Source organism: Mytilus galloprovincialis, chromosome 12 (genome assembly GCF_965363235.1).
Source record: "Mytilus galloprovincialis chromosome 12, xbMytGall1.hap1.1, whole genome shotgun sequence".
In the NCBI taxonomy this organism is placed as follows: domain Eukaryota; kingdom Metazoa; phylum Mollusca; class Bivalvia; order Mytilida; family Mytilidae; genus Mytilus; species Mytilus galloprovincialis.
The window spans coordinates 1,602,893-1,617,130 of NC_134849.1; the positions used below are offsets into that span (position 1 = coordinate 1,602,893).

Sequence of the window (14,238 nt, forward strand, 5' to 3'; positions counted from 1 at the left end):
GCTTGAATCAAAAAAAGTTAAAAGTGCCAAATAAAATACAAAGCATTGAGGACTAAAAATTCCAAAAAAGTTGCCTAATACAGCTAAGATAATCTATTCCTCAGGTAGAAAACCCTAGTATTTAAAATAAAGTTTTTTAAACAGTTTGTTTATAATTAATCTATGTATAAATTGATGATCAATTATTCTTAGTGTCTTATTATTTCCTAGACCATATAAATAAAAAAAAAAAAAAAAAACAGGAATAAAAGTTCACTTCCACATTTGAAATAGTCATTAAGAAATTAGACAGCAACCTTTTGATTTGCATTCTGTTTTAGAACAATTCATGGTTCAACAAAATAATGTAGTTATATTCATGTTCATTTTACTATCGCTAATATTGCTATTTAGAAAATAATTATTTATACAGTACACTATTTGTGTCATGTAATTATAACTTTTTTGGCAAGATGAACAATACCTCAACTTCAGCAACGATGCAAAACATATTTATTTGAGTTTTTGTTTCAACCAAAATTGGTAAAAAAAAGGCAACAGTAGTATACCGCTGGTAAAAATACATGCAAGCAGACTTATCTTTATTTCTCGCCAAACATTTTCAGAGGAAAGAAGATTTAAACTTTAACTGCCTTAGGTACCTAACACAAATATATGATATTTTGTGAAATCTTTGTCTGTCTCAAATCGAAGCGCCTAAGATTTTTGTTAAGCAGTAAAACGTTTAATATAATAGATGTTTTCCAAGCAAATAACAATGGTTAAATGTATAATTCTGATCTGATATAATGTAGTTTTAACTTTCACAAAAGTTTGACTTTTACAAAGCGCTATTGAAGATGTAAAAAAAACAATTGCACATGCTCCGCCTACTAATCTGAATTTAACGAATAAATAATTAAATGAATGCTACGTATTTTAATGAACCATAACAATAAACTGAAGGTGAAATAATAACTTTTTTGTGGAAGGTAACACATACATAATAGTCTACATAACACCACATTAAAAATAAAAAAAGTGTGCATCACCAACCTTTCCAAATTTGGGAACGAATACAGGTGCCTTAACAATGTTAGCAAATGTTACGCCACATGAGAAACGTGCGATTACTTGTTTACAAAACATTTATAGTGTATATCAAGTGTAAATTAATTACAACGTATTCATTTTATTTTCAGTTTTTTGTTAGATCTGATTTGTTATCGGTTTAAGAAATCTATTCATTCACATAGTAGAATACACAAAAGATTTCAGAAAATATTCAGGATCTGCATAGCTGGATTTCCTATGCCAATGTATCCAGTTTTTTTCCATCAAGATTTTGGTCTGTAGGTCCTGGTGCTCCAATGTACTTTGACACATACCAAGCGTCATTAAGCGATCTTTTAGCAAAATCTTGAAACGTATATCTCTTGTTAGCCCAACATTTGCCACATTCGTTGTTACTTACATTTTCTTTTATCCAGTCAAGAAAACACAGTTTCAGACTGTTCGATATATCAGTTATTTTACGTGATTGGTCAATTTTTGACAAACAGTCAAACACCATTTTGTTGATAGAAAAAGATATGATTCTATCAATTGTGTTAATGTTCACAGATTTTGGAAAATCTGTTCCACAACAAAATGCTAAAGGGTGTTGGATTAAACTTTCAAAATAGTTTGACTGAAATATGTCTTGTATTCTAGTCATTGATTTTTCGTTTTCCGCTGGAACTAATCCATTATAATACCGAACAGTGTGATACATTTGAATATTCGATAATATGATAGTTTGAAATGATTGTTCAAGATTATTTGTAGTTCGACTGTGTCTTCGGTTTTTATCAAACGGAGATGAATTATACGTAAAGAAGTCGTTGAATCCAACAATCAGACTGTAGTTCCTTATCTGTTTATCTTTCGATAGATTTGCTGCGCATGTATGACCCTTCATGGAGCACGGTATGTACCACGAAAATATGATAACAATAGGATACGAATTGTAATTATTATTTGTACTGTCTTCTTCCATCTGTTTAATAAGATCGTCTAATTGATTCTCTAAAATGGTATTTTCACCGTGATCTTGTTGTCCATTTTCATTGAACTGTACGCGAACTCGTTTGTCATTTGGATAAATCAACATTTGAATTTCCTCCTCGGCTAGAACAGTTGCAACAGCAAACTGAATTTTAGTATCGCCAACTGATTTCATAGATAAACCAAGCTTTTTTAAATAATCAAAAATAAAATTAACGTTCCTAGTATTCAGCGTTGAAGTATCAACAACTTTTTTTATTCCACCAATTATCATAATGTATTGAAGCAATATATAGGTGAAAAACAATAATTTCATATCCATTTTTGTGTCAGAATATGTAGTTATAAATGTATATGGTGAGAGTTTTTAAGAATGTAAAAAACTTTTATGATGGCGTAAGTTTAGAATCGTCGTTACCTGATATTGATTTTAATGTTATTATCACTTTAACAATATCTCCTCTACATGAATAAGACTAAACCTGCACATTTTAAATCAATAAGATAAGAAATTTACCCTAATTACTATATTTAATTTCTAGACCTTTTGTCTATGATATTCCTGTGAGTCACAACATTTCTTAATTGTCTCGTAATTGATAAGTTCCTAGGGTTTGAATAATATACTGGATATACTATTAGTATTATCATTGTCGTCCTTCACGACGGCTATATTACCCTGCTTAGTCGGTCCGTAATTCTCGAATCGCGGCTTTGAGGCGAGAACAGTTATTATTAGCGACGTCAAAATGTCTGAGGAGAAATTATCAGCGACGTAATAATGTGTGCGGAGACGTTATTAAGCTTGCTTTTGTCAAGCGTTGAGCTGTGGGGAAAAGACGAGTCCTTTCACGGATTTGGCTAATTTTTTTTACCTTTTGGATTATAGCTCTTCATCTTTTATATAAGCTTTGGATTTCAAATATTTTGGCCACGAGCATCACTGAAGAGACATGTATTGTCGAAATGCGCATCCGGTGCAAGAAAATTGGTACCGTTAATTTTATTATTATATTCAGTGATCTCTTTGTAATCAAATCCAATATAGCAAAATGTAATATGATCTTTTTATTCTTTTGCCTAGATATGAATGAAACAAATTTTGTTTCACAAAAAGCCAAAAATAAGTAAAGAAAAATCCTTTTTACGGGCTGCCAACAATTTCAAAAGACAACACTTTTATTCTCGTATTTACGGTTACAGACCACTTATTTTTTTTATGTGCCAGTATTTGAGCGCATCGCATCTCTGCTATATTACACGTAACTTCTGAATATCGGTGAAATCTGTTTGTATTTTACTATTGATTTTGTTGTTAGTGCACGTATTATATAAGCCCAAATATATTGTTCGACAAAAGTTTAAACTCTTTATAGAGTATATTTAACAAAATAATTGATGAACACAATGTAGTTACGAAAGAAATGAATACGCCTCAAACGGGTTTGCAAAAAACTATTTCAAATTGGTTTTAGCAATATTGATTCTAGAGCAGTTTTCCTAACTGCAAACATTAACTAATGGAAATCCATTTCTCAATCTGTTTGACATTGTTAGAAAAACATTGTAGTAATTTATTCAAAACAGAAATATTTAAGAACCCATTGACATGTTATATACGACTATGTGTGTATTCGAATAAATATTCTGTGCCAAAACCACAGACAGCAATGTTCCCTAAAAAAAAAACCAATGCCAACAATGAAACACTGGTGATGGAAATAGATCATTTCGAAATTAAAATCGTCTCCTTTGTCCTAGTTTTTCTTGAATTATGATGATTGCTTACGTAAAATGTAAGGTATAAGTCGATAAACCGTGTCTGCTGTTTCTTAGATTACTACTACAGTATTTATTGTTATAACCAATCAGAAAAAAACATCATTGAAAGAACATGATCAATATATCTGAATGTGAAACTCAATAATCTGGCTTCATTGATCCTCTTCTTTTGGATTTATGTCTGTTTAAGTTCCTTCTGATTGTTGTTAAAAATGAAAATGGTTAGGAGTTATGTCTTCGTTTTCGGATAAAATTAAAACATGGCAACTCGGCTTAAGAAAGTTTAATACAAATGGGATCTAAATAGCTCGAACCAATAGTGAGACGCCTCGGACAACTTGGACTTGCATCACGATGCTGCGTTATTCGTTTCAGTCGCTATACACGTTTTTCCTTTTTAAATGAATTAAAACGTTGATACATTGGCCTACTGCTTATTTAAAAACATAACCCCGAAACAAGTATCAAACGTATTTAATAAATGTACGCGATATTTTTCAAAAATGATGCATTTTTTGGCCCTCTGGCATTCAAGATAATACTTTCACGTAAAGACATTGTAAAAGCATCGAACATTTAACGTCTAATGTTCTTGTGAACAAGCATATCTAAATAAATTGTGTTATCCAAACTTTGCAGATCGAGGAAGTAACATAATGGATAAACAATTAGAATATTCCGAAATATACTGGGAAAATATTCGTCATCAACAGCAGTTAGAGATATTGCACAGAAAGTTGAAAAACAGAACCAATGACGAAGAAGATGACATTGACATCGATATTGAGGGACTGGATAGCATATGCAAGACAATTCCTTCCGAGAAAGATACAGACCAGAATAGAAGAAGACAGGTAAGTGATGGACACATTGTCAACTATAAAACGAAGAACACCGCGTTCTTTTTAAGTATCTTTTTTCAATTTATAAGTTTTTGATCTTAGTGAAATCGTATTATTCATTAACTTCATGTTAACAATCATTGCCATTAACTGTTATTAAGATGAAAACGGCACGAAAATTATTTAAAAAGTTAGATGACGAAATTCGGAATGCATGTACGTATATCGTGTATTGGTTATGTGTTTATTATAAGATACTTTTATAATCCAGTAATCTGTCTTTTTCAGATTGTGGACCAGCAAAACACATATTAACTGACAAGAAATATGATCAAAAACGAAATCAACAAGATCAGCAGAAAGATGTGAGCAAACATCGTAATTCTCCTCAGGTTGTAGAGCATAGCGAAAATGGTGAAATAAGAACAGTACAAGAGAAAAACAAAACACGTCAGAGAAAACAGGTTATGTATCGCCATTCTTATAAAGTGTATCCCAGAAATCAAACAATGGTTACAATCCCTTATGAAATATTGTTTACACTTTTCTATGAATTTCGAACAGCAGTTAAGTACTTTTGCCTTTATTTTTTCTATCAACTGATTTGCAGAGGTAGCATGTATTCACAATTTACTTTTTTAGGTATGATATAACAAATCCCTTTTTTTATTTGATTTTACCGTTTATGTTATATTAGATTTTGATCAAGAGAAATTATTAGTGGTAAAACATAGCATACGGACCTCCATAAATGCGACTTATAATTTCTTGTTAACTTTTGTCGCCTTCGATCGTTGTGTTATGTTCTCAGTAACGCTTAATTCATATACGGCTTACTCTGCCTCATTTTTAGACTTATATCTGGAATTTGACTTACACAGTCATCTCAGTACCAGAATATATGACAAACAAGACGATTTTAATTTTGAAATTATAAATTTCCCCCACCTTAGTACCAATATACAAACTTCATCTGCATATGGGATATATATTTCCCAACTTATTCGATATTCAAGAGCTTGCAGCTCCTACTCAGACTTTGTAAAACGTCATCAGTGTTTGAGTATAAAGTTGATGAACCAGGGGTTATGTCAAAGAACGTCTCATCCTTTTTCTAAAAACAATGTTCATCGGCAGGTACCAAAACCTTGTTGATAAATATTCCGTATCAACTTCACAAATAATACACGATGGTCTTGATGTATAGATTCTGCGTACTGATGTTGTTTATCATCTTAACAACGTGTTTTATAGTTCTTTCATTTGTCTTTGTCCAATTACTAATATTACTTTTACTGTTCAATAGTTTTATGTGATATCCGTTTGACGTGGCTCGGTACTTATATGTCTTGTCAATGTGTTTGTATTGTCTTTCATTTTTTGGTGGTGTGTTTTGTATATGCGACTTTTTGTATTTCTTTGGTTCTTATAAAAGAGGGACGAAAGATACCAAAGGGACAGTCAAACTCATAAATCTAAAACAAACTGACAACGCCATGGCTAAAAATGAACAAGACAAACAGAAAAACAATAGTACACATGACACAACATAGAAAACTAGAGAATAAACAACACGAACCCCACCAAAAACTAGGGGTGATCTCAGGTGCTCCGGAAGGGTAAGCAGATCCTGCTTCACATGTGGCACCCGTCGTGTTGTTTATGTGATTACAAATCCAGTAAATAGTCTAATTCGGTAGGTCACATTCATGAAAGGGAAGGGGATTGTAGTTACAACGTAAGGAACATATCCGATATCATTTGTGAAACGGTTATTCCATAACGTGACTCTGTATTCTAAAAGATCCCGTCAGTATGATATTTTTCTATTTTATGTCATTATGATATATTTCTATTATGAACTACAAAATAAGTTGAACCACAAACGCCAAGATCATTCAATCGCGTTGTGGAATGAACTAGTTGTGGATTCTTATAAATTCTATATATAACTTTTGGACTTTTTTAAATCTCGGCCTATTTCTGAAATTTATTTTTTAACCCTGTATGCTAACATTGCCTATGTAAATTTTGAAATTGTTTGTATGCACATTGAACGACAAATATATGTGACGTATAAAATTGTCTGACGTCAGACACACAAATCAATGAATGTGTTTGTAGATAGATGTTTTTGTGTTCTGTTAAATTGTTCCTTTTAAAATTGTTATACGATGATGACTGATGTACCCATATTTTGACTATTTTATTTATTGTGTCTGTTTAGTTAACGCATCAATGTAAATATAACCGAATTTGATGAGACTGTCATCAAAGTAAGAGGGTTAGCGCTATAAAATCAGGTTTAATCCACCATTTTCTACATTTGAAAATGCCTGTACCAAGTCGGGAATATGACAGTTCTTGTCCAGTCGTTTTTTGATGCGTATTGTTATATGATTTTGCCATGTGATTATGGACTTTCCGAATTGATTTTCCTCTAAGTTCAGTATTTTTTTGTGATTTTACTTCTTTCATTAAGAGTTGTGTTAAGAAATTTGTGAAATATATTTTTTTTTAAATGATTCGGGTACCAATTACATCGAAATAATGTCAGAAAATCTTATGGTAAGAGCAACGAATTACCGATCTGTATTCAATGTTGTAGCCAAACTCAATGTCGTTTTCTGGTTTTTATTATTATCCGCTTATAAATATTGTTTTCCTCGCATGCTTCAGATTTCAGTTTCACATGAATGTTGCTAGTACAAACATTATCCCTTATTCAATCCATTCAAATCATTCACACCGCACTAAACAAATTTGACAAAGAAAATCAAAATATAACAAGTCAATTAAATTAAGTAACATTCATTTGTGCGCTACGTTGTTGCAAATGACCTGCCGACTGTTCTCATTCTAGAAATACTTTTTTCTCTCGAAAGATAACAAAGTAACATTCAACATGTTCAAACTAATTAGCCATATGTCAATGGCATGTGGAAACGAATTATAACCAACAGACAAAAAAAACCAGTATACACCACAATATCAAGCAAAGTGTGCTCCACATATGGCACCTATCAACAATAATCTAAACATATACCACAAAGCAAGGCCTGAAATGAGAAATGTCAAACAATTCAAACTAGACAAGTAAATTTTCCGAAACAATACCTTCTTTGAGCAGTATATTTGACATCAGTTTTACACTAACATCTTTTCACGCATTCATAGAAATTATTTCTATTTGTTGTAGATATTTTACATCATTATACTTGTTATATTTTTATTCTTGCTGATTGGGATGGTTATATATTTACAATTTATTCTTGGAAACTACTAAAATGAGGTAATGCATTTTGAAATGGAGTTTTTTTTTTGTTCATTCTTAAAACGGTTATCTTGAGATATGTAAATTAAATATATAATGATGTGCTCAAATTCTAACATATGCTTATCGTATAAGTGAACTGATGACTTATGAACTAGTTATGTTGAATCAGGGTTACTGTGACCGAATTTTTTTTGGGCTTTAAAGGGTTTTGAATCTCGATTTTGGTTCTTTATTTAAGAAAGAAGTATGATAAGACTGCTCTTGATTTCACAGTCTTTCTATCAAAACTCACCAAACATAATACTTAAGTTTTAATTTAAGGTTCAAACAATTATAAGCGTTTTTCTACCTTCAATTAAAAAAAACAAAAACAGAATTTATCAACGCTTTCAATTCATAATATATTGCAGTGAAATAAAGGAGAACTTGATAGTTAAACAACAACAAATGATTAAAAATGCAGCAATAAAGGACTCTAAAATCAAAACTCCTAAAGGCTTGTTAAAAACTTTAGTCGGCGAATTGCAAGACCATGTCATATCTAATCAAATACAAAAGATGAACTTTAATGTTGGTGAGTTCGTACTATTAATTTGTATATAAAGTATTACCTTTTTATAAGGCTTTAAAATAAATTTCAAGATTTCGAATTCTTGATGGAGTTGGGTCTGTTAAAAAACAATTGTAATTCAAAGTATGAACTTCAAGAACGAGCAAAAACGATTACAAATACTAGCTTTAAAAATGAACACGATTAAAAAATGAATACCTTCGGCCTGATTTTAACTAAAACTTTGAACAACATACAAATATGACAGAAAGCTACAATCCACAACCACTTGTTTTGGTCACTCTTGACAGGGCTTCACATATAAAAAAGAAGATGTGGTATGATTGCCAATGAGACAACTCTCAACAAAAGGCCAAATGAAACAGAAATTAACTACTATAGACGACCTTTGGCCTTCACTAATAAACAAAGTCCATACCGCATACTCATTACAATTTGTGTTTGCGCTCCACACACCCCTCCCCACCTCCACCCAACCAACCCCTCCCCCTTTCCTCCTTTATTTGCACATTAAGCACATAAATTAATAACGTAAAGACACAATTTAATATACAACAAATACTCACAGCTACTGAAAGCTAGTTCTATAGTAGTTCAAAGCCGTATTTTCAACTAATAGATAAACCATGTTCGCTAAGATAAAAATCTCATTTGTACCGATCAAAAATTTCGCAAAACTTCAGTTCAGATTTTAATGTTTGAATCAGACTTTATAAATGTATAAGGAAGTTACCAAGAAGCATTTTACAATTCAATTCCTAATGATCATGAAGGGATGAATATTTCATGGAAGTTAGCATAGGATAAAAACAAAGTGATCAGAAATTGATTGTATTTTTTGGCGAAAGACTTCATTGTTATGCAGTTTATACAACGTGTTTCCCGTTTCACGTTTTTGTATAGATTAGACTGTTGGTTTTTCTGTTTGAATGGTTTTACAGTAAGTTATGGGGACCTTTATTGCTTGCTGTGCGGTGTGAGCCATGGCTTTCTTTCATGACTATATTAATATGCATATATAAAGAAACAAACTACAGGCTACAACTGGTATTGTTGCATTTAAAATTATTCGTTGAAACTAGAATATTTGTGCTGAATGGAAGTTGTGTGGGTCAAAATCTTATATTTCGTATCAATGTTGCTGTACCAAGTTTCGTTATCTGATCTGAAGTTTCTGATTAAACAGACATTGGCATTTTTAATGTTTTTACGCAGTATGTTTTGCTCTAACTGCTTTACCTTTTGCGATATTAACTAAAAACTCGAATACATTTTAACAGACAGTGGTCATACCAGTTTTGTAAAGTGTGTAGATTTGATTTTTTTTTATAATTTTTTATAGCTTTTAAAAGTTAAATGTAGGTGTATAATTTAAGATTGTTTTGGATCTTATATACTTGTTTATTTTGAATTGTTTATATGTAGCTACGAGACATTTTAATTTTTTGAATTAAAGGCACATTTAATAAAACAACCGATTTCGGTAGGTGCAAATACTTCTTGATTGATTTTTACTTTGCACACGCATAAATTCAACAGAAAAAATATACATGAAAAGATAAAATATTGATCTTCATTTGAATCTCTAAAAAAAACGCCAAAACCGCCCCCCCCCCCCCAACCCCCGCAAACTTTTTGGTTTTATGGGGGTCTTAAAATGAGCAATTATCTTATCGTAAAAAGACAGTCTTCTTTACCCCCCCCCCCCTTTTTTTCCCCAAAAAAGCAATTCTATTGGCATCCTTTTAGTAAGCACTAATGGACAGTATTATACGAATTTGTCAAAGAAACAATATTCAGGATGCTTAGGACACTGAATGTATTATCTAAACTCATCTAAGAAGTGTTCAGACTCACATGATTCTTTGTGCCTGATTCTTACAAAATATGCTTAATCCCTACGCATTTTAACGCCCAGCCCAAGTTAGTCATGTAATTTTTTTTTTAGTTCATTTATATGTTATGAAGCTGAGTGTGACGTCCATTTTCATTGAACTAGATTACCTTTTGTTTTAGGGCCGGCTGTAGCCCGCCCATTTGGTGACCTTTAGCTGTATTCTGCTCTTTGGTCAGGTTGTTGTCTCTGACACATTACCCGTTTCCATTATCAATTTTATTAGAAAAAAGTCTTTCCATTTTTATGCAAAACCTTTTATATTTTGATTTTTGGGGTTATTGTTGAAGGTCGTATGATGATGTATGGTTGTTAACACATACTTCATTTGAGTTCTGATTGAAATTTGTCCATTGACAAACATTCCACATCATCTTTTTTATATATTTAATATATTGTATATTTTACACCGTATGTTAGTGATCATGCAAAAGGATCGTAATCCCGAAAATCGTAAACATATTTTTTTTTTAATCTTAAAAGGAGACCTTTCACAGATCAATGAATAAGACTAAAGTTAATTTAAAATATTGATAACCGATAACAGCATTTTAAATAATCTTAAATGAGAAAACAGAAAACAGTTAAAAAAAAATAGGTGTATTTTTTTCATAACTACAGAAAACAAATTCACAACGATGTCAATTTTAAGAAAACAGATAAAAGCTAACTAGTCAGTCAATTACAGTTAAGCAGCAATGACAACTTTTACCTTAAATATAAAGGCACAGAACCAAAACCCACCAGCACAGCATCAGGAACGTTTTTCTTATCACCAACACATCGTCAGGACAATTTCGTTTTGCGAACTTGCACGACTTTTGCAATAAGAAATTGTTGTAATATTCTTTGCATGGTACTTATGACGTATGATGAGAAAAATTAGGCAACAAAACATTTGTTTTATTGTCGTTCTGATACAATGTAAACAAACCCATTAGCACATAATCAGGACCCACCAGCACCCGTCAGGACCGATCTACCAGCACAGAACGTTCTCTCGCATGACAACCTTACCCACCGTGCACATACCCTTGGTTAACAAACTAATTTATCAATGTATATTTGAATTAAATAATTGATTTATTATTTGATCAATCAAAATCTTAGTTTATCAGCTCACTACCGACTTTGTAACTAATTCACATATCAAATTTCAATCCTGGTATCTATGATGAGTTTATTTACAGACCACAAATATCCCCTAAATTCGATCTTATATTCAAACAAGTATTTGTATATTCCTGGCTTCTTACTAAAAGATATGAGACTTTTGAATCGTACGTTGTATGGTGCATACATAGCTGTAGGCGATTGCATTGTGTATTGTTTGAAATATTTGTATTCTGATTGTTTCTGTCCGTTTGTGTAAGATCTGAAATTATAAAACTTATAAATAAGGAATATTGGACTATCTGTGGTTATATTTATACTATTGATACTAAAGAATTAAGCAAAAATGAGTACGTAGTGTCAGGTCAGAAATATAAATACTATACCATGAATAAGTGGGTTTATGGTCATTTATAAAACAATTTGTTATGACACAGACACACAATTATCTACTATACTAGATATAAGATAAATATATAAAGGTCGACATCTGATGAGGGTTTACCTTGCATTATTCCCGAAAGAACCCGAAACATGTTATATTAAATTCTAAAGAATTAAGCAATATAAATGTACGTAGTGTCAGGTCAGAAATATTGATACCGTACCATGAATAAGTGGGTTTATGGTTATTTATAAAACAACAACAGTTATCTTAATTGTTATATTCATCTTTCATTATAGCAAAATATGTACTGTCCTGATAAAATTGTATATCTATTAATTAATTGAAATTTTAAATGAATTGTAGGTTTACGAACTTATTACAGAATTCAGGAATGTCAAAGTTCTCATTTCAAACAGACTTTTCCCGATGTAGACTATGCATTTTTTGATACAACATACTCAGGGGTTACCCCCTCGCAGATGGTCATGACCCAGGCTTTACTTTTCCCATTTTTAAAATTGATTACAGTAACGGGGCACAGAGTAAAGATTGTAGATTCAGTGTACCTCATGGTTTGATAGTAATACCGGACGTTTAGTGCATAACCTCATTCTCATCAACAGTAGTTCAAAATAAGTATGAATTTTCAAAATCTCTGTCTACTTCAGCTAGTGTATTAGCGAGTGGTGGTATAGGTTCATTTTCTGGAAGTTTTTCAGCAAGTGCTGGCTACAGATCGTCTACATCTGAAGTTTCGACAGGAGAGTCAGTTTTTATATTTTCAACAGCAAAATGCATGTACTATTTCAGCAAACTTACTCTAGAAACCCCACCCTCCTTTACAGATGCCTTTTTAAGTTGGGTGTATAAACTGAATAACTCAGATGCTCAACAGGATTATTTTGATTTCTTTGAAACATATGGGACACACTTTCCAACATACATATTGTTTGGAGCTAGGTTCACATACAAGCATCGGATGAAATCTAAGGAATATCAATCGAAACGTTCTTCTGGGGTAAATGTTGCGGTTGAAGCTAGTGTAACGGCTTTATTTGTAACCGTTGGAGCAAGTTTTAGCTTAGATTCGTCCCAGCAAAAAAAAGCAACCTCGTTTTCAAAATTAGTTGAGACGGAAACAATAACGGTAGGCGCACCTCCATCTTTAAACGGGGATCCTTTGACATGGGCATCAACTGTGAAAGAAAGCCCAGTACCTATGGAGTACAAGCTACAAAATATTGCGAATTTGTTTACTGAAAAGTTTATGAGAAACATCGATATCAGCATCGATTACGACACTATAGGTACAAATATTAAACTTTTTCAATGTAAGTATTGCAATTATTTGCAATCACTGAGTGAGCTTGATTCTTGTGAAAGTTTGACTCCAGGTGTTCTTTTAGACAACAGTTTCATATCGTCTGGTCATTTTAAAAGACGGGCAGCTTCATCGTTTAGTGAATGTGTTAATATTAGTTTAGAAAATATAAAATGTGAAGCTATTGCAATCTGTAAATCATGTCGATACTTAGAGTGCTTTATGTTCCGACACTCAAAAGAAAAATCTGCTTACGCAAGACATGATGTAAACTATCAAAGTGCTATTTTTCCAGCAAAAATAGCGACAATACTAGAACTGACAGGTACGAATATCAAAGGAAACCCGCGATCATCTAACAGAACCCAATCAATAAAAGTGCAAACAGTATGCAGAGACATTTGCATTGAGGATGCTTATTGTGTTGCTTATACATTTTGTGAATGCCCTAACAAAGTAGAACGGTGTCAGTTATATACAGAAAATGGAATTAATGGATTGAAAGGGGAAAGAGGATCTAAGACATACTTTATAAATTCCCGTCGAGAGATTGCAGATGAATTGGCATCATCAACTTCTAGCCCTGGAAATCAGACAACTAACCAACCATAGATACTTCAATACACTCAACTAGTATCATTACTTTCTTATGTTTGTTTTAATCTAGCTGTATTCTAGTATTCTATATAAAATATTCTAAAACATATAATAGGGTGTCTTTCCGATAAACTCATCATATATATCGGGATGAAAACTTGTTAACAATTTGAAAATTCTTTTTGTCATACTTTCGGTTCAACCTATTTTAGACTATTACATGCAGATACAGTGTGAATATAATCGATTATTTTAGAAAGTGCTGCTTATTTACAGAAAATTTAACTCTTTTCTCTGATTTTAGTTTTGTCTTCTTTCTATTGTCAGTCATTTATTTGCTAAAACCTTTTTAATCTGTATTGCACACTTTCAGAAAAGGAAATCAACAGTTGCATTATCATAAATCGGAAACTATTTCTATTGTTATC

The 14,238-nt window shown here is 32.0% G+C and overlaps 1 pseudogene; it reads left to right on the plus strand.

The window, feature by feature from the left end:
• Positions 1-4,463: 4,463 nt before the first annotated feature.
• Positions 4,464-13,825, plus strand: LOC143055156 (uncharacterized; annotated as a pseudogene).
• The last annotated feature ends 413 nt before the right edge of the window (positions 13,826-14,238 follow it).